Source organism: Notamacropus eugenii, chromosome 2, assembly GCF_028372415.1.
Source record: "Notamacropus eugenii isolate mMacEug1 chromosome 2, mMacEug1.pri_v2, whole genome shotgun sequence".
Classification (NCBI taxonomy): Eukaryota; Metazoa; Chordata; class Mammalia; order Diprotodontia; family Macropodidae; genus Notamacropus; species Notamacropus eugenii.
The window spans coordinates 89,236,859-89,259,439 of record NC_092873.1 but is presented as its reverse complement, the minus strand read 5'-3'; positions in this window follow the sequence as shown (position 1 = coordinate 89,259,439).

The following is a 22,581-nucleotide window of genomic DNA, read 5'->3' as shown; positions in this document are numbered from 1 at the left end:
ATATGCTTGCCAAAAAGACTATTTTATGGAGAACTTGCATGAGGCAGGAGATCAGTTGGTGGCCAGAAGAAACAATACAAGGACACTGTCAAGGTCTCTTTCAAGAACTTTGGATTTGACTGTGCAACGTGGGACACACTGGTACAGGACTGCTCAGCATAGAGTGCCTACATAAGAAAAGGTGCTGCATGTGCCTAACCTGTGGTCGAGCATTCCGAGCTCACATTGGTCTGATCAGCCACAGTTGGACACACTGAAATTTTACTTTACAATGGTGATGTCATTTTGGTCCTCTTCAAAGACGAAGGACAACAACCAACCAACCACCCAGTTAGATAGTATTACTTCCATTTTTATAAATATTATATATGTATATAATTTTATATTGTGGCATGAAAAATCAAAGAGGCATAATTTCTGAATAATTAATCATTTTATTAATTATGGACAGAGAATAATTAACAAAAGCATGGTCGTTTGGCTTTCTCTCATAAACCGTCATGGAGGCCTCTTGAGACTTGGAAGAGTGGGTGTTCCTGACAGGTGGCAATCAACTCTTTAATAATTAATGAGAAAATAAATATGATAGTGAGAGTGGGCCAATTCTAATGAGGGATTGGGTACTGACTCTGATTGTGTCACTCATGGACAAAGTCTCAAGCCAGACTACTCCTGCCTTGGGCACCTAGTCAATGAACAACGAACAAGGGTGGGGTAAGGACTTCATCTAGATTAGATTCACCTTCTGAGGTTTTCTAGTTGGATGGGGCAAAAAGCATTTACCCAGAAGATTTGGACAGTCTCCAGAGGATACCAATGTCCTTCACAAGGACTGGCTGTGTGACCTACTGAGGTTTGTTTCTGAATGAGGAAATAGAAAAGGGAAAATCTTAATCTCAATGAATTATTGTTATTAATATAAGAGAGGAGTAATCATCTGTGTGTGTGTGTGTGTGTGTGTATGTATACATACACACATACAAACACATACACATAACTAGTGAACAGTTAGGTGGCTCAGCAGATAGAGTGCTAACCCTGAAGTCAGGAAGACTTGAGTTCACATCTAGCCTCAGATACCAGTTGTGTGATTCTGACCAAGTCAACCTCTGTTTGCCTCAATTTCCTTAATTTAAAATGGGGATCACAATAGTGACTACCTCCCAGGGTTGTTATGAGGATAAAAAAAAGCAGAATGCAAATATTAGTTATTACTATTTCATGTAATCCAGGTGAATGAATGAATAAAAAAAAGCATTTATTAAATGCTTACTATGTATGAGGACCCGTGCTAACAATTGGAGCTACAGGAGCAAGAGAGGGGGTTCAATGTATTGTGGTGGGCTGGAGGGAGGGAGTATTTGACCTATTAATCTGATTTGGGATAATAACTCTATAGTCTTAGAAATATAACTTGAAGCATGTCTTCCACATAAAGGTATAGTAATCAGAAACTCAGTTTGAACCTAAAAATAATTTCTCCAGTATGTGTAAAACCTATATAAGATTGCATGCAGTCTTGTGAAGGGAGTGGAGGAGGAGGGAAGGGAGAGGATGGGGGAGAAAATTTAAGACTTATGGAAGTGATTGTTGAAAACAAATAAATTAATTAAATTTTAGAAAAAAGAAAGTTAGGGATCTAAGAAGCAAGGATGAGAAGAGATCATTCTGGACATTGGGGGGACAACATGGAAACAGGAGACAGAATGTCTGATAATGTTTAATATAACATTTTGGAATAATCTCTTTGTTCTCTCTGAAGCAAACTCAGAGAATGCCTCTTCCTGTGTCGGCAGAGGCCAGCCAGGGCTGACTCTGCATTCCTTGGAGACCTTCAACCTATGACATATCTTGAATAATGGGACTTTCCTTTGTATCTTATTATCTATAGACACATACTATGTTATGGCATATTAATGGTAAAGAAAAAATAGGCATCCTGGGTTTCTATTGAACATTGTTTGCCCTTTCCTGTGTCAGTTATCTGTTTGGGGCAGGAAGCCTGCCACTTACTAGTGGTGGGATTTCCTTACCACCTGGGACATATGTTTACCCAGCTTGGAATCTCAAGATTTGACTGACATTGCTTTGTTAATTGTCTTGTCTTACTGAATTTATGATTTGCTTAATTAGGAGAGTTTCCTTCTCATGGCAAAATGTACTTAAGACAGATGTTTTCTGTACTAGGTAGTCAGAGTCACCTCTGACTCCATAGTGCTATGTAACTGTTTTCTTTATGGGGAATTGATCAATTAATTAATTAAATCATAAAATGTATGCATTCAGCCTGTTGCCTTCTTTAACCAAGTTTTCAGGCCAACATGTCGTATATAGGGAGTTTGGCAGAAACATAGATTGTATGGGAAGAGTAAAATGAAATTTGCCTGAAAACATAGACTGAAGTTAGTTTATGAAGGATTTTAAATACCAGACAGAGGAGTTTTCTTATATTTTGTCCTAGAGGTTATAAAAGCCACTCACACTTCTTGAATGTAAAAGAAAGAGAAAATGTGTTAGTGATGTTTCTTCAGTGCAAAGCTTTAGCATTAGCATTTTTTCTATTAACAACTCAGATTGTTCACTAAGTATAAATTACATGTTAAATGATCAATGACAGTTAAGTCAGACAAAGAAAATCAAGTTTTGATGGAGCTTAATTTCAATGTGAAATTTTCAGAGAGGATTTTTAAAGTACCAAACTGAAAAAGTACTATTCTATGATCTGCTTAAGTGAAAAACAAAACACTAATCCACTTTGTCATTGGACTCCCACATCGATTCAATAGAAATCTCTGTAGAGCATAATTTAATTCAGCTGTTTCTACCAACCACAAAGTGAGGGATGGATTCCCACAGGTCTGTTTTTGCTGTATTATTGTTCCTTGAGTTTTATTTTGTTTCAATAAAAAGTTCATATGATTTTAAAAAATAATTTCTCCTAGATGAACAATAGATGGGGGATATAGATTGATATGGTTCTAGCCTGGTACACCCTCTTTCGGGGGAAAGCAAAGTGACCATCCCCTGGCCCCAATCTCCTGCTTCCCACTGGACAAGAATTAGAATCTCCTTCGAAAAAGGGTGGGTGGATGAGAACTCTAAAGATATTTGATGTTCCTCCCTGAAAGTCATATCTAAACAGATCCATGTGGACATATATAATCTATGTGGGCCGCAAAACACACACACACACACACACACACACACACCTCCCTCCCTATATTATTTAGAACATTTTAGAACACTTATTGATAGTTTGTATTTCTTCTTTTGAAAACTGCCTGTATGTTTGTGTACTTGTGTGTATGTATGTATATGTGGCCTTTGACCATTTAACTATTAAGGAATGACTCTTAGTCTTATAAATTTTAATAACTTCCTTTATATATCTTGGACATGAGACCTTTGTTAGAAACTTGGTGCAAAAAAAAATTTCCCCAGTTACCTTTTCCCCTTCTAATTTTTACTACATTAGGTTTGTTTGAGTAAAATCTTTTCAATTTTATATAATTAAAATTGTTCATCAGTTCTTCTGTGATCATCTCCTATCTCTTATTTAGTCGTGAACTCTTCTCTTATCTGTAAATCTAAGAAAGCAATTTCTTCCTTGTTCCTCTTAATTTCTTTATAATGTGAATTTTTTTTTATCTCTCATATATCCATTTAGTGCTTACCTTGTTATGTGGTGTGAGTGATCTTATTATTCTTTTTAAAAATTTAATGCTCTATTGGACAATTGTATAGGTAGATACAATAATAGTTTCCTTTAATTGCATATAAAAATATATCTATCTATGTATATATTTATATATATACACACACACATATATGTACATGTATACACACACACACACACATATAAAACTATAAAGATTTAAACTCATCTTCTGTAGACTCACCAAAAACATCTTTGGGACAACTTCAGTAACAAATAGAATGATGATAATAACGTTGACCTCAACCTGTTCTCATGTGACTTGGATTTCTTCTTTGAAAGTTCTCTGTATTTTAAAAGATTTTCATTCCATGGAGCTTGAACATGATAACATGATGAATATTTGGTATGGCAACCGTCCAAGCAATTGTGGGCAACAATTGTGTCTGTGATAATGCCTCCATTCCAATTTCTTTGTCAAATTACTTTTTAAAATATTTTATTTTTTTCTAGAGGATTCTGGGAAGGTGGCAGAGTAAGTCAGAAAATACCAGGCTTTCCAAATTTCTCCCCAAAACAAGACCGAACATTCTTCAAAGTGAACATAGAGTAGCAAAAATAAAGAAAAATCAGGGTAAAGCAATTGTCCTGCTAAGACATCTTGAAAGGATCTCAGGAAAGACCCTATTTCCAGGGTTATATGCCTGGCCCAAGTGAAATGCAAATACCTCTGGGCAGATTCTGCTGAATCAACAAACAACAACCCTTGGGGGAAGTTGAGTCCTGGTAGCCTGGGCAGCAGAAACTTTCACCTTATGGACAGTGTGAGTGTTGGACAGCTGAGTAGGAGAAGACTGAAGGTCCCTCAACCCTTACTGTCCTGGGATGCAAAGCCTGGCTTTGCTGATAAGATTTGGTCATTGCTACAGCTGTGGGTGAGGAGGGACATTCACCGGCTTATGTCTGGTGAATTCGGTAGCAGAGGGGCAGGGACCCTGCTGGCTGTGGGCACCTGCAAGAGAGTGGAATCCTTGGTTTGGTTTCAGTTCCAGGGCAGAAGGGTGAGCCAAAGTTCATGGTAATCAAAGTTCATGGACCACAGGAAAAAAGGGCATTTTTGGAATAACATGACTGGGGACCTTAGGTGGAGGTCAACCCTGGGCAAAGCTCAGACAATATCAGTAAAAAGGACTGGAGGCTTGGGACACCAATCTCTTCACCTCTAGGACCAGACCTTGACTACAATAATAACCAGCTAAGAACAAAATAAAAATAAAAATGAGTAAACAAAGGAGAAAGAACCTGACCAAAGACACCTACTATGGGATAGAGAAAATCTGAGTTTATATTCTGAGGAAGAAAGTGAAGCCAAAAAAACCACCCTTACTTTAAAGAGAAATGTCAAATGGTCAAAAGCCCAAAAAGAATTCTTGGGAGAAGTTAAAAAGGAATGTAAAAAAAATCAAACAAGAGAGATCAAGGAAAAATCGGGGGAAAAAAATAAGCTCAGTCCAAGAAAATCAAGAAAATTATAAAAAGAAAGGCAACCAATTAGAAAAAGAGATCCAAAAGATTAAGAAAGAAAATAACTCCTTGAAAACTAGAATTGGATAAGGGGAAGTGAATGACCTTATAAGACACCAAAAAATAATAAAACAAAATCAAAAGAATGAAAAAATAGAAGAGAATGTGAAACATCTCAGAAAAACAACTGATCTGGAGAACAGATTGAGGAGAGATAATGTAAAAATTGTTGGACCATCTGAAAGATATGTTTAAAAAAAGAGTCTTTTTTTTTTTTTTTACAAAAAATTAAGGAAAACTGTCCTGAAGTTCTAAAATAAGAAGGTAAAGTAAAAATAGAAAAAATCCACTGTTCACCACCTGAAAGAGATCCCAGGAGGAAAACTTACAGGACTATCATAGCCAAGTTTCAAAGTTCCCAGGTTAAGGAGAAAATACTACAAGCAACAAGAAAATAACAATTTAAATGCTGTAGAGCTACAATCAGGATCACACAAGAACAAGCAGCTTCTACGTTAAAAGACCATGATATTCCCTTGGAACATTATATTTCAAGAAACCAAAGAGCTAGGGTTGCAACCAAAAATAACTCACCCAGCAAAGTTGTATAATCCTGAATGAAAAAAAAAGAGAGAGACATTTAATGAACTGAAAGACTTTTAGGTATTTGTGACAAAAAGACCAGAACTCAAGTCAGATCTAGGGGAGACATAAGGTAAATGTTAAAGACCAATTATAAGATACTCAATAAAGTCAAGCTGTTGATCTCTGTGAATAGCTAGGGCCTCCCCAAACCATTCTGAGCCCCCATCACCTGGCCCACTTTGAGTTTAACCTACCATAAATGTTTATGTGCACCGAAAAAACAGATGTGCTTTGCTTTGTTCTCTTGAGTGAACCCTAAATGCCCCCTTCCTGTGTCAGCAGCTACAAGGCCAAATGAGGCTGACCAGGAGCATTCTTCTGTTCATGACTGCCAAGGACAAGGTGTCTTGAACTGGACACTATCTTGAGTAATGGCATCCCTCTTCCCTGTTGTTCATGAGCAGCATTATGCTATGTTACATCATGTTAATTACAGAAGAGATATTGACACCCTTGAAGTGTCAATAGATACTTTTACAATTATCTTACTGTATTTACAATCTATCTTATTAAGAAAATTACTTTCTCATATGATGGTTAACACATTTGGAGACTATAAATTTTGGCTGACACAGGTATTCTGAGTCGGGAAAGGATGGGGAATTGCCCTTTGTCTGTCTGTCCTTGGGCTCGTTTCCACTATGAACTTCCATGCATATCTGTACATGCCTGATTCACTAGCTTTGAGAGAAATAAGCATGCACATGCAGACTATTTTTATTTGTCTTTCTTAGACAACCTTTAAAGGCTGACACCTCTTATCTGTGAAAATGTTATCAGTACTCTTAAGTGTACACTTTAAGTGTAATTATTTGAGTGGTTTTAAATAAAAGACTTGGGCTGAACTGAGTATGATGGGTTGATTCTAAAAAATAAAATTGAGTAGAGAGAGGTAAAAATGAGCAATTATCTCTGATAATGTTTAATATAAAATTTCGGAATAATCTCTTTGTTCTCTCTGAAGCAAACTCAGAGAATGCCTCTTCCTATGTCAACAAAAGCCAGCCAAGGCTGACTGAACATTCCTTAAGAGACCTTTAACCTAAGACACTATCTTGAATAATGGGACGTTTTCCATATCTTAATATTTGTAGACATATACTATGTTATGGCATGTTAATGGTAAAAGAAAACACAGACATCTTGGGTCGTAATTTCTATGTGAAACTTTGTCAAACTCTGTTATCTTATTGTATTTACAACCTATGCAAATAAGAAATTCCTTTTTAATGGTCTAGTTAGTCACTTATGGAGATCATAAATCTGAAGGACACAGAACACTTCTTTGTCCTAAAACATATTTAAGGTTGCCCAATTCTTTGTATCAGTAGCCAGAACATTTCTGGCTCCATAATGCATTATGTTACCGTTTTCTTTAATAGGGAATTGATTAATTAATTAATTAAATCATAAAATGTATGTATTTAGCCTGTTGCCTTTTCTTTAACCAAGTTTTCAGGTTAACATCTCATAAAACGAATCATGAAAGGAAGAAATAGCACAGAGGGTGGGGTGGAGGGCTGGTTGTGCAGGAACATTTTCATCAGAACCGAGTAAAGAGAGAACAATATATCTATGTGGAGTCTAGTGGCCAGAAATACATCAGGACAACTGGAGATGGGCCAGGATGTAGGGTGGGAACCTTGACCTTTTCAAGCCAAAGTCTTTAACAGGTCTCAGTTAGACTGAGGAAACATCCATTCAATGACTAAGGTTTAAAAAGAAATAAAGAAAAGAATGGCCTGTTTACCGAATCAAAAAAAAAATGCATCTGGAAGGGGAAGACCCTCAGGGTTTCTGGCTGAAAGAGAAACAATTGGTACTTACATTCATGCTGAGCTAATCAGGGCCCAAACAATGACCAAGTAGAGCTTGGCCTGGGCCCGATTTTTGGCTAATCAAGGAGAGCCAAAGTGGTTTGGGGTTAAAAAAAAGTGTCAGAGATTAAGATAAAATTTATATTCCTTTTGGGCAGAGCACCTGCAGGTAAGGATGTGATACCCTATGTGGGCAGAGGGAAGGGAGAGAGAGAGAGAGAGAGAGAGACAGAGAGTGACAGAGAGAGAGAGACAGAGAGACAGAGAGAGAGAGAGAGAGAGACAGAGACAGAGACAGAGACAGAGACAGAGACAGAGAGAGAGAGAGAGTGAGAGTGAGAGAGAGAGAGAGAGAGAGAGAGAGAGAGAGAGAGAGAGAGAGAGAGAGAGAGAGAGAGATTGTTCCAGTTTGGTCCCCAGGGGGCAGCAACTTTTCTACTGATGATCATTTCCAGATCATTTGAATAAGGACCAAAGCCTGAACTAATCAACCAGAATGCTTTGCTTTGCTCAAAACATGCCCTTTCCAGTATCAGCAAGTTCAAAGACCAGATAATATTGACAAGGAGTTTTCTTCCTGTTTGTGACAGGATGCCTGCAACTAGAATGGTGGGACTTGTCTTATCTTGGTATCCTAGAGGCATATGTTATACAGGGAAAAATAGATATTCTGGGATTATAATTGACACTACTTTGTCAATTATTTTGTCAATTTGGAACACATATAGACACCATAAATTTGAGGGACACAAACATTCTGGAATTATCCTGAAACATATAAAAGTTTAGTTATTCTCTTCTCATATAATCAGAACTTATGCTCCAGCATCTTGCATTTACAGGTTAAGCTGGCTTCGGCTGGCTTTAAGGGAATGAACAATATGAATTTACATATCACTTAGCCTGTTTGTCTCTTTTAACTGAACTTTTAGGAGGGCACTACTTAAGGAAGTTCTTTGTCTATGACATGCACGTGAATTGGATTTAAGTGAAGAAGGGCTGTGCAGTCATCTGCTTCCCTTTCTCCTCTGGAACCATCTGGGTCCAGTGGCCAGATATAGATCAGGACAACTGGTAATGGCTTAGGATGCAGTGGAGGATCTTGGCCTTTTCAAACTAAGGTCTTTAACAGGTGCCAGTTAGACTGGGGAAACATCCATTCAATGATGAAGGTTTAATAAGAATTAAGACAAAGAATAGCAGTTTTACCAAATTAAAAAAAATGGACCTGGGAGGGGAAGACCCTCAGGGTTTCTGATCAAAAGAGAAACAATTGGTATTTACATTCATGCTGAGTCAATCAGGGCTAAACAGAGCACCTGCAGGTAAGGGTGTGATGAGCCATGTTGCCCAATTGACCAATTCCAGTTTAGTCCGCTCCTTTTCTACTTATTGTTGACCTGAAAACTTTGTTAAAGAAAAGGCAACAGGCTAAATGCATACATTTTATGATTTAATTAATTAATTAATCAATTCCCTATTAAAGAAAACAGTAACATAATGCATTATGGAGCCAGAAATGTTCTGGCTACCTAGTGCAGAAATCTTCCGGCTTATATACATTTTGCCGTGAGAAAGGAACTCTTCTAGTTGAACAAATCATAAATTTAGTAAGACAAGACAATTAACAAAGTAATGTTGGTCAGGCCTTGGGATTCCAGGCTGGGTAAACATATGTCTCGGTGATAAGGAAGGAAATCCCACCACTAGTAAGTGGCAGGCTTCCTGCCCTAAACAGATAACTGACATAGGAAAGGGTAAATGATGTTCAATAGAAATTATGACCTAAGATGCCTATATTTTCTTTACCATTAATATGCCATAACATAGTATGTGTCTATAGATAATAAGATATAAAGGAAAGTCCCATTATTCAAGATAGTGTCTTAGGTTAAAGGTCTCCTAAGGAATGTAGAGTCAGCCTTGGCTGGCTTTTGCTGACATAGGAAGAGGCATTCTCTGAGTTTGCTTTAGAGAGAACAAAGAGATTATTCCAAAATTTTATATTAAACATTATCATTATAGAGGTTGTTGTTTGTCTATGACATGCAAATGAGTTGGATTTAAGTGAGGAAGAGTTGTGCAAAGTCACCAGCCTCACTTTCTCCTTCACAGTCATCTGGGTCCAGTGGCCAGATATTAATCATGACAATGGGGAGATGGCCCAGGATGCAGTGGGGGACCTTGGCCTTTTCAAGCTAAGGTCTTTAACAGGTCTGTTTGACTGAAGCTATGATCATTTAATGATTAAGGCTTAATAAGAAATGAGGCAGAGAATGGCCTCTTTACCTACTTAAAAACAAAATTAATCTGGGAAGGTATAAAAGTCTTCTAAATTTATAAAGAAAAAAGAGGGCAATGAAACAAGGATAAGAAAGGGACATATAAAGGGTCAGGGGAGAGGATAAGGGAGGAACTCTTAAAGGAAATGGTAGATTAAGGAATAAGAGAGCAAAGCAATCATTAGAAGTAAATTAGACACCTGAGGAGGGATAGGATAAATAGGGTGAGAAGAGTAAGTAGTGAGAAAAAATGGGGGATAGCACAATGAATTAAAAATCAGAATCCTACAGTATGTTATTTGCAAGAGACACATTTTAAAAATGAGAGATACACATAGAATTAAAACAAAGGGCTGGAGTAGAATGCTTCAGCTGGGAAAAAATAGGGGTAGCAATCATGATCTCAGACAAAATTAAAGCTGAAATAGATTTAATTGAAAGAGACAAAGAAGGAAACTACACTATGTATTGCCAAAATTATTCAATACTGTTTTAGAAATGCTAGTAATAGCAACAGGAGAAGAAAAAGAAACTGAAGAAACTAGGCAATTTGAAATGAAGAAATTAGGGAAATGAGGTCAAAAACTATATCTTTTTTGCAGGTGATATAATGAAAATCCTAAAGATTCAACTAAAAATTGGTTGAAAAAATAATTTTAGCAAAGTAGTAGTGTGTGGGATGGCTTGGATCCCTACTTAAATTAATTATTCAAAGGCCTCTCAAAGTGATGACAGAAAGATTTATTTACTAGATTCTGGAGAATTGGGCAATTCCTGTACCAGTTCACCTGGAGCAGGAGAAGCCAGAGACAAAGAAAAGGCAGTGATTTATATAGACCCTAATGCAAGTCCCTCCCCCACCACTGACCATTATTCTCATTAGCTGAGAATATGATCTTACATTCTAGACGTGAAATCTAACCAATCCCTTTTGAAATGAAGACCTTGAAGAATTATGTAAGTTTCATCCAATCAATGAGACCCTAATGTACTACACAGTTTTATATCCTTATATGGAATTATTCCACTCTAAAAATATTGTAACCTTTAGCCTCTGGGTCTTACCTCACCCCTGGGAGAAGAATTACAATCTGAGAAGTCTTCACTAAACCTGTTCCACTCAGTAGGATATAAAATAAATCCACATAAATCATCATCATTTTTATATATCACCAATCAAATCCTGCAGGAAGAACTAGTGAGAAACACCCCATTTAAAATAACTGCAGAACAGTATAAAGTACCTGAGATTATATCTGCTAAAACAGATTGAGGAACTACATGAACATAATTATAAAACATTCTTTATACAAAGTCAAATTAAATAATTAGAGAAATATTTATTGCCCACGGGTAGGCAAAAGCTATTATTTATTATTATTTTTTATTATCATAAAAATGACCATTTTGCCTAACAAATGAAACTAATAAAAATGTAAAGGAAGGTGGTTTAGCAATACCAAGTCTTAAACTCTATTATAAGACAGTGATTTTCAAAACTATCTGCCATTGGCTAAGAAACAGAGAGGTAGATCAGTGGAACAGAGTAGACACACAGTATACAGTAATAAATAATTATAATAACTTTGTGTTTGACAAATATAAAGATTTAAGTTTTGGGGATAAGAATTCATTGTTTGGTAAAAATTATTGGAAAAGCTGGAAAGTGGTCTGGTAGAAATTGGGTGTAGACTAATATCTTAAACCATTTACCAAGACAAGGTCAAATAGATACATGATCTTAATATAAAGGGAGTTATCACAAGAAAATTAGATGAACGTGGAACATATTACCTATTAGATTCATAAATAAGAGAACAATTTATGTACAAACTAGAGATAGATAGCACTGTGTAGTATAAAATGGGTAATTTTAATTACATTAAATTAAAAAGAGTTTGTACAAATAAAACAAATGTATCTAAGATTAGAAGGAAAGCAAAAAATTTAGGGGAAAAAACTTTTATAGGCGGTCAATTATATAAATAATTTTGTCTAATTTATAAGAATGTAAGTCATTCCCCAGTTGATATTGATCAAAGGATATGAACAGGCAATTTTTCAATGAAGAAATCAAAATATCTAGTTTTATAAAAAATGCTCTGTCATTAATGATTAGAGAAACGCAAATTAAAACAACTGCGAGATATCATCTTATACTTATCAAATTGGCTAAAATGATAGACATCCCTCATTTGGAGAATGGCTGAACAAGGTGAGGTATATGGTTGTGATGGAATACTACCGCACTATAAGAAATAATGAGCTGATTGAGTTTAGAAAAATTAGAAGGAGGTCCATGAAATAATTAGAAGTGAAATGAGCAGTACCAAATGGATATTGTACATAGTAACAGAAATCTTGTCCTAAGAACAACTTTAAATGACTAATTCATCGAGTATCGTAAATAATTGAAGCAGCTATAAAGGAACTATGAAAGAAGATGCTAGCTACCTATAGAGAAAGAACCCATAAATAGAAGTATGTATAATATGGTTTACATATACTTACCATACATATATATACATACACACACATATACACACATACATATATGTACATAGGCAGGTATGCATATGCATATATACATGCATGTATGTATATACATACATGTATGTATGTATATTTGTGTTTAATTGTAGCCTTCTCTAGGGTGGGATGGGGAGGGAGGGAGAAAAAAAGTACGCAGCAGAGAACAAAAGAAAACTTAGAAGGAAGCAGAGAAAAGCACTGTATCTTTGAAAACAACGTGTGGTGTTTAATACATAGTTGTTCCAAAAAAATGTCAACAGTCTGAAATGGAATCCATGGTTATATATTGAATCCTCTCATTATGTTGTGCTGTATACATGGAAGTGTTTTTGTTTTTTTTCTTTTCTTGTTTGGGTTCAAGATGAATAACAATTTAATAAAAATTTTATTTTTCCCCAATCACATGTAAAAACAATTTTTAACATTCATTTTTTAAAGTTTCAAATTCCAAATTTGTTGAATTCTAAGGAATATTTTGAGAACTTTCTTACGTGTTATGCTGAGTTTTTGAGGTCCTTTCTTACCAGGTATTTTCTTTTTACACTGTGCAGTGATGTGTCGCACAGTTTCTACAATTTCTTTTCACAATCTGCATTAATCAGCAAGTCCAGGCTCCTTAAGGATAATCCATGTACAATTTCTGATGACAGTGACCTGATCCTGAAGCAGTACAATAAACCCCACCATCTTTATGTGAAGGGTATAGGGACACTGTTAAGGTTTCTCCAAAGAACTTTAATATCATTTGTGACACGCGGGAGAGTCTGGCACAGGACCACCCAGCATGGTATGCCTGCTTCAAAGAAGACACTATGCTCCATAAGCAACACAGAATCTCAGTAAGCACAAAGAAAACATGAGATGCACAAATCTAGAGACATCTCCATCTCACATGTTCATGTGGACTCTCTGTGTCTGATCTGTGGTAGAGCCTTCTGAGCTTGTGTTGGACGGATCAGCCGCAATCAAACATAGTGTATATTTAGTCCAACATCATGATGTCACTGGCCCTCTTTGAGTATAAAACAGGAACGACAGCAACAGAAAATAGACTCTGGCTCATTTTCCCAGAATCAGACCTACTAAATTACACCTCGGGGCTCCAGAGGGACACCTTGAGGTGTTAGAGGGTGTTTTCTCTCTTGCTATCAACTTGAGACCCTACCAGTTGTAGTCTCCCCATCCCCATTGTTAAGAGCCAGCTACTAGAGCCCCAGTTCCGTTCCACTTAAAATTGACTAGCTTTAACAAAAGGCTATTTCCTTCAAAGACGAAGCAAGAACAAACGTACGGACATTTTCCTCAATACTTCTCCCTATACCATGTCAATCTTTAGGGGGAGGCAAACTCATAACTTATCAGTTACGATATAACCTTGGTTCCACCAAGTTCATGTCCAGATGTGGCGCGACTACTGGATGAGTTCTCATCTCAGTCCCAAAAGTAATTTCTTGCTCCTTGGGACATCAATGCTGCACTGGCTTTGAGTCCCAAATCCTGGAATGTTGGGGTGCCAAGAATCTCTCAAGACCTTTTGAACTCATTGAGTAATGGAGGTTCCACTCTCTTCACCTAGGACAGAAAAGAATAAATGTCAGAGGCCAAGAAACAAGGCCTTTTCACTGGGTCATATGGCCACGCTGACAAAAATAAGAGCACTGATACTGAAACTAAATTTAGAGAGATTGAAGCAGATGAGGAAGCTAAATCTCACAAAGATTGTGAATTGCTGGGAGTCACACATCTAAATAAGAAATTGTAGACATTCATGCTACTGTACTAATTCCTTAAAAATATTTAAAAAATATCTTTATATGAATTTTGCTTTGTGGAAGGCAGCAAAAGGAAAGTATGGTTATATGGTTCTCCTTGAGAAAGGCACAGTGAAATTCTTGACTTCCAGATTCTTGCCAAGGCTAGTTCTCCCTTGCTCTCAAAGTCTTAACCTTGATCAGTATGGATTCTGGGAGGTAAGTTATTAACCGACATACTTTTCCTAGAACACTTTGGCTCCTGGAGTGGGTGGAGGGAGGGGGAAAGAGTTCTTATTCCTGGTTAGGCATGTGTATGGGAACTAGGTAAAGGGGTCAGTCACAACCAGGTTACTGTTATTATTCCTTCTACCCCATTCTAGAGAAAAAAATATCTCTCCAAAGGCTGGCTGTGGCTTATGTTCTCTAAATACACTATATGAGCTATGTCTTGGTCCAAAAGCACCTGCTCAGCTCCAGAGGGTTGTTTTTTGTTTATTTGTTTGTTGGTTGGTTTGTCCAAATGTCCAAAGTCATCATGGAGAGTTTTCATAGACCTGGATCCGTGGCACCACCTGCCTTTTTATAACTCTTGAAAGTAATAGTTCGGTCCAATCTTTCACTAAGGTTCTGGGCTTCATCTGACTCTAGCTGGTCCCTAAGCAACTTTTGTTTGATATTGGAACAAAATGAGATCTAGTCATGCATCATTCAACTGTTAGCAAAAGTATATTTACTTAGCCAAAGCAGGAGAAAAATATCAACAAGGATATGCACTGAGAACACCCTTAGCTCTTTGAATGATGCTCTCCTGCTTTTGAGCATCAGAACATGTCTAGAGTTACTTGAGGTTCTATTGTACTTAGGTGATCAAGAAGTTATGTTAATAGCCTGAGCCCTTGTTCCTTTGAACCAATCAAATCTTGAAGACAAACTTTTTAAAGGAAAAGTAGCCTAGCTTGCTCAGAAGCAAGGGGTTAAGCCATTGTTCCTACCACAACTGCATAGCTCCAGCTTCTGGCAGTACCTTCTTGGAGGTGCTTCCAAGAAGATGTACTTGATCTCCTAGTTTTGAGGTCAAAGCTGGAAGAGAAGGTTCAGGTGTGAGAGAATTCACTTAGACCTACTCTTTTAGCCAATGAGAACTTTTTATTTTATGTGAAAAAGTATCACAGGCCTCCTCAGCAAGAGAGCTAAATGAGACTCTGATATTTGGGGGAACTATACTTACATAGAGTTGTTCAGGATGATGATGATGTAATTTTTAGGGTTTCTTGTGGAGATTTAGGGACAGGATAAGTACAAACAAGATGAGAAAGATGGTTGCTTGCAAGATAAGGAAAAACTGTCATGACACAGGATGAATGACAGAATAGCAATAAGGGGGACAAAAGCAATTTTTTTTTTGGTACAAGTTGAATGGTATTGCAAGACAAGGCGAAAAGGTCATTAAAACACTCTCAAGTTACAGAATCTCAAGTTACAGGATGGACTACAGAATGAGCCTCAACCCTGCCTCAGGGGGCCTGGGAAAGTAACCTTTAATATTAACCTTTGGGGCACCATTTGTATTCACATCACTAGGACCACTTCCCTTTCCCATGGACTGTATCACTTCCTGTAGACTTTCATCTTGTAGCTTAAATCAACACCAACTCTCCAATGATGATCATCTTGAGGCAGCTTTGCATTTACTCCCACCAATACATGGTGTTCCCAGAGGAAGTCCCAGACTCTCAGACTTCTCATTCTTTTTTTAAATCTTTTTTTTTTTTTTTTTTGCCCAGCTTTGTTCATGTCACTGATTGCTTTTACTCCTTTCTGTGGATCAACAAGGTTGTTAATGTTCAGAATTTTTGTTTTTTTTTTTTTACATTTTACAAAAATTTTACAAAAATTATTAAATTTTTATTTACAGAATAGAGCACTGGCTTCCATATTGGCCTGGCTGGTAATGTAGATTGAATTTATAGTTGGCCATTTCTGGTTGGTGGCATCCAAATTTGCTCTTGTTAGAATACATCTGTGGGTGGTCTGCCCAAATTTCTGATTGAGTTCTTCACACATTGTTAGCACCCATAGATGTCTCTACAAAAACCAGCAGTGATGCATATGTGAAACAGTTAATCGTTTTTTGATCCGATTATGTGTAAACATAAACAAGAATAATCAGGTGAAATTTTCACTTTTGGTTCTTCTGAGGTTGTTTTTTTAATAGTATTTTATTTTTTTACTCAATTACATATCAAGAAAACTTTTAGCATTCATTTTTACAAGATTTTGATTTCCAAATTTTTCTCTCTCCCTCCCTTCCCTTCCCTCCCCTCTTCTGAAAATGGTAGGCAGTTTGATATAGGCAGTTTATACATGTGCTGTCATGTAAAACATATTTCCATATTAGTCACAGTTGTGGAAGAAGAAACAGATCAAAATGGGGGAAAAACCTCACAAGAATAAAATCAGTGAAAATGATATGCTTTGATCTGCATTCAGAGATTCTTCTGATTTTGGTTCTTCATAACCATAAGTGAGATTGTTGGAAGGCTTTACAATGATGGCATGGCTCTTTATAAATGTCAGATAGTAGCCACCAATTTTAAAAGTGTTTAGTTACTAATAATTCCTTGGAATTGGCCAGCTGATGAGAGCTTTTTTTCTGGGGATGAGTACTTACTCTATGCTGAAATACTATATGACTTGACAGAGGTGCTGAATAACTGGCAATTGATAGGTTTAAACAGGGGGCTTCTAGCTAATCTAATACTTTTAGTATTCCTTACGTTCTTCCATGGTCTTGTCAGTCAATCAACAAACATTTACTAAGTGCCTACTATGTGACAGGCTCTGTGCTAAATGCTAGAGATAAAAAGAAAGGCAAAAGACCCAAGGTTTGCAAACTTGATGTCATCTTCACCTCTTCACATATCTAATCCATTGTCAAATCTTTTGTCATATCTGCCTTCATGGCATTTCAACTAAATGTCCACTTCCTTCTGTTCAAACAACTACCACCCTAGTACAGACTTTTATCACCTCTTTGCTGAACTATTACAATGACCTTCTAAATGGTTTTCTTGCCTCCAGTCTCTCAACACTCCATTCAGTTACTGAAGTGATTTTTAAAAATTATTAGTTTATTTATTTTCAGTTTTCTACAGTCACTTCAAGTCTTAGATTTTCTCCCCCTCCCTCTCCTCTCCCTCCCAGAGATGGCATGCAATCTTCTGTGGATTCTACACATACATTCTTATTAAACATATTTTCACATTAGTCATGTTGCACAGAAGAGTTAGAATGAACGAGAGAAACCTTGAGAAAATCCAAAACCAAACAAAACATAACACAAGAGAAAATATTTTGCTTCATTCTGTGTTCCAATTCCATATTTCTTTCTCTGGATGTGGATGGCATTTTGCCTCAAGAGTCCTTTGGGAATGTTTTAGATCCTTGCATTGCTGTGAAAGGCTGTCTACCAGAAAAATTACTTGCACACTGTGGTTGTTACTGTGTACAATGTTCTCCTGTTTCTGCTCTAAAGTGATTTCCTTAAAGCACTAGTCTAACTATATTCCCCCTATATTCAATAAGCTCCAGTGGTTCTCTATCATCTCTTCTCCCCCATGCTATTTCACTTGGTCATCTCATTGGTCCCTATGACTTTAAATTATTATATCTATGCTGACGATTCTCAAACCAGCACTTAGCATATGGTAGGCAATTAATGAATGTTTAGTGAATTATTAATAAATTTATTGAAATCTACCTATTCTGTCATAAATTCTCTGCTGCCCCCCAGTCTCACATTTCCAACTGCCTGTCAGACATCTTCAACTAGATGTTCACTAGACATCTTAAACTCAAATTCATTATCTCTCCCCTTAAACTCACCTCTCTTCTGCATTTGATTCTGAAGGGTGCCACAATTTGTCCAGCCACACAGGGTCCTGCCTCAGGTGTTATCCTCAACTCCTCACTCTCTCACACCCCCACCCCCATTACCAATCTTTTGCCAAGGTCTATCAATTTCACCTTTACATCCTCTGTTCAGTATACCCCCTTCGCTGATATTGCCATTACCATGATGTAGGTGATCCTTACTTCACACCTGGACTATTGGTTAGCCTGCTAATTGGTCTGCCTGCTACAAACATCTCCACACTTCAGTCCATCTGTCATTCAATCACAAAAGTAACTTGCCTAAAGCACAGATCTGACCATGTCATTCCCCACTTCTACCATTCAATAAACTCCAGTGGCTGGATCAGATAGATAATACTCTGGTGTTCAAAGTCCTTCATAACCCTCTCCCACTTTCCAGTCTTCTTCTGCCTTCTTACACCCCTACATACTCTTTGATGTAGTGACCCTGACCTCCTAGATAGTTAACAAACAAGACACTCCTGACTTGGGGCATTTTCCCTGCCTCGAATGCTCACTCTCCCTCCCCATCTCTGGTACCTGGCTTCCTTCAAGTCCCAGCTAAAATCCTACCTTCTACAGGAAGCCTTTCCCAATCCCTCTTAATTCTAATGCTTTCCTCTCTTAATTATTTCTTATTTATCCTGCATATACCTTCTTTTGTACATAGCTGTTTGCTTATTGTCTCTTCCATTAAATTGTGAGTTTCTCAAGGGCAGGGATTGTCTTTTGACTTTCTTGGTATCCTTAGTACTTAGAACAGTGCTTGGCACATAGTGGGAGCTTAACAAATGCCTATTGACTGATAATAGTCCTCCTCTCAGAGTCCAAAGTGGTTTTCCTAAAGCATAATCTGACTGTATTACCATTCACCTCAAGAAATTTCAGGGCTTCCTTATTTCTTTTAGGAGTGTTTGATCCTCTAGTAATTTAAAAGTCTTCACAACATGGCCTCTTCCCATCTTTCCAGTCTACTTATAATTTACTGCCACATATTCTATAATCCAGCTACAATGGTGTTTCTGATATAGGACACTTCCTTTCCCAATTCTGTCCTCCTTAAAAAAAAACCAACAAAACCTTCTAAATAGGATTTTATTTTTTCCAAGTACATGTAAAGACAATTTTATTTTATTTTTTTAAACTTATTTTATATTGGTTTATTTTTTAAGTGAAAACAATGTATTTTTTTTTATTTTTAATGTTCTACAATCATTACCATAAAACTTAGATTTTTTCCCCCCCTACCTACCCCTCCCACCTTCCTCTCTCCCCAAGATGGCATACAATTCTTTATAGGATCTACACATACTTTCCTATTGAATATGTTTTCACTATAGTCATGCTGTGTAGACAAACTAAAATAAATGGAAGAAATCATATAACAAATCAAAACATAATACACGCACACACACATAAACACACACACGCAAATGATCTGCTACATTCTGCGAATGAATTCCATAGTTTTTTCTCTGAATGTGGAAGGCATTTTGCCTTAGAAGACCTTTGGGAGTTTTTTTTTTAAGTTCTTGTGTTGTTATGAAGATCCAAGTCTACCAGAAAAAACTCTCACACACTCTGGTCATTGCTGTGCACAAAGTTCTCCTGGTTCTGCTCCTTTCACTCAGCATCAGATCATACAAGTCCTTCCAGGTCTCCCTGAAGTCTTCTTGTTCATCATTTCTTATAGCGCAACAGTATTCCATTACATTCATATACCATAATTTATTCAGCCATTCCCCAATTGATGGATATCCCCTTGATTTCCAGTTTTTGGCCACTACAAAGAGTGCTGCTATAAATATTTTTGTACATGTGGGACCCTTTCCCATTTTTATGATCTCTTGGGGATACAGTCCTAGAAGCAATATTGCTGGGTCAAAGGGTATGCACATTTTTGTAACCCTTTGGGCATAGTTCCAAACTGCTCTCCAGAATGGTTGAATGAGCTCATAGCTCCACCAACAATGAACTAGTGTTCCAACTCTCCTACATCCTCTCCAACATTTATCATTTTTCTGTTCTGTCATGTTTGCCAATCTTATAGGTATGATGTGGTACCTCAGAGTTGTTTTGATTTGCATCTCTCTAATCAAAAGTGATTTACAGCATTTTTTCACATGATTATAGATATTTTTAATTTCTTCATCTGAAAATTGCCTGTTCATATCCTTTGGGGAAATGACTTGTATTGTTGTACATTTGACTCAGTTCTCTATATATTCTAGAAATGAGGTCTTTATCCCCCAGATTAGCTGTAAAAATTCTTTCCCAGTTTACTACATCCCTCCGAATTTTGGTTGCATTGGGTTTGGTTGTGCAAAAACTTTTCAGTTTGATGTAATCAAAATTATCCATCTTGCATTTCATAATGCTTTCTATCTCTTCTTTAGTCAAAAATTCTTCCCTTCTCCATAAATCTGATAAATACACCATTCCTTGATCCTCCAGTTTGTCCATGGTATCAATCTTTATACCTAGATCGTGTACCCATTTGGACTTTATTCTTGTGTATTGTGTCAGGCATGGGTCTATGCTAAAGACAATTTTAAACATTCATTTTTAATAAAATTTTGAGTTCCGAACTTTTTCTTCCCTCTCTCTGTCCTCTCCTTTCTCCCAAAGACAGTAAGCAATTTGATATAGGTAATATGTGTACAATTATGTAAAACATATTCCCATATTAGTAATTTTGTGAAAGAAGAAACGGAACCAAAGGAAAGAAAGCACAAAATAATAAAGAAAATGAAAATAGTGTGCTTTGATCTGCATTCAGACTCCATCTTTCTCTGGATGTGGATAGCATTTTCTTCCATCATGAACCTTTTGGACTTGTCTTGGATCATTGTATTGCTGAGAAGAGTCAAGTCAATCATAGTTGATCATCGAACATTGTTGCTATTACTGTGTACAATGTTCTCATAGTTCTGTTCACTTCATTTTGCATCAGTACATGTAAATCTTTTCAGGTTTTTCTGCTCATCATTTCTTATAGCACAATAGTGTTCCAAAAAATTCATATACCACAATTTGTTTAACCATTCTCCAATTGATGGGCATTCCCTTGAAATGTTAATGAGAGTTTAAAATCTTCCTGTCTATTAGTAGGAGTGTGGAGACCATTAAGGGAAGCTTGCTTAGGGGAAGCTTGCTTGTAGAAAGGCTTTCATACCTTTCGCTAATTTCTAATTAGGCACTGAGTCAAGAGGGCTGTGATGCCCTCTGGCTGTGAGAAGGGTATATATACTCTGAGGTGAGGTTTTGCTTTGGGGGCTGGATTATGAGAAGGACCTTGTGATTCCCTGGTTGAGTCTCTGAGTAGTTGTATGATCAGAACTCCCCAACTGCTCAGAGGTAAAATCTTTCTCGATCCAGGGATGTATGTAAAGTGTATAGCATTATTGCTTTGATTCAGGCAGTAGAGCCTTGTCTGTTGGCCTTTATTTCTGTTGTTATTTTCTCTAAAGTTCAGGGTGCTGACTTTTACTCTGAACTAGTGAGTGTAATTAAAAAAGATTGTTGACCCCTTAAACAGCTATCTTTCCTAGTAAAGCACATATAAGAACCTGTGCTAGCAAGTCATTCCGGGTGTGCCAGACTGCTTGCTATTACACCCCTCAATTTCCAATTCTTTGCCATCATAAAAAGAGTTGCCATGGCGAAAGGACATATAGGTCCTTTCCTCTTTTTTAATGGTACTCTGAATCAAAGGATATGCGCAGTTTGATTTGGGCATAGCAATGGTGTGCTCTTGCATCACCTGCCAACCATGCCTAGAATGCTCTTTCTCCTCACCTCCAACTCCTAGCTGTCTAGGTTTCTTCAAGGCTCAACTCAAATCTTACCTTCTGCAGGAGACCTTTCCTAGTCCTCCTTCCTTGCTAGTCTCATTCCTCTATGAATATTTTCCATTTACACTGTATATTTCTTGTATATAGATAATTATTTTCATGTTGTCTCCCCCATTATAATGTGAACTTCTTGAGGGTGAGGATGACGTGTTTGTCTCTCTTTATATCTCCAGTGCTTAGCACAGTGATTGGTGTGTAATAAGCACTTAATAAATGTTCATTGACTGATTTTCCAGGGCAATTTGAATTCTATGTCATGAGTTACTGATCCACCTTAGTTATCTTATCCAAAGTCCAATGGAACACATACATCCTATTCTTCCTAATACTCTTTGCAACCACTGTGGATGACGCAGGTGGACTGCATGGTTCTGAAACTTCATTGACTTCACAATTCCTCCAATTGGGTCTTGAGGTCTACCAAAGAGAGCAGTGTTCCTAAACAGTAACTGAAAAGACTGAAAGTCACTGAGGTGGATTGTAAGTACTGCTTCTTGGGCATGTGATCTGAAACACAACAGTTACTGCAGAGCCACTGTTTAAAAAAGCAAGAAATAATGACTCTTCAATTGTGATATCTACTTCGGAGTATTGTATGCTGTC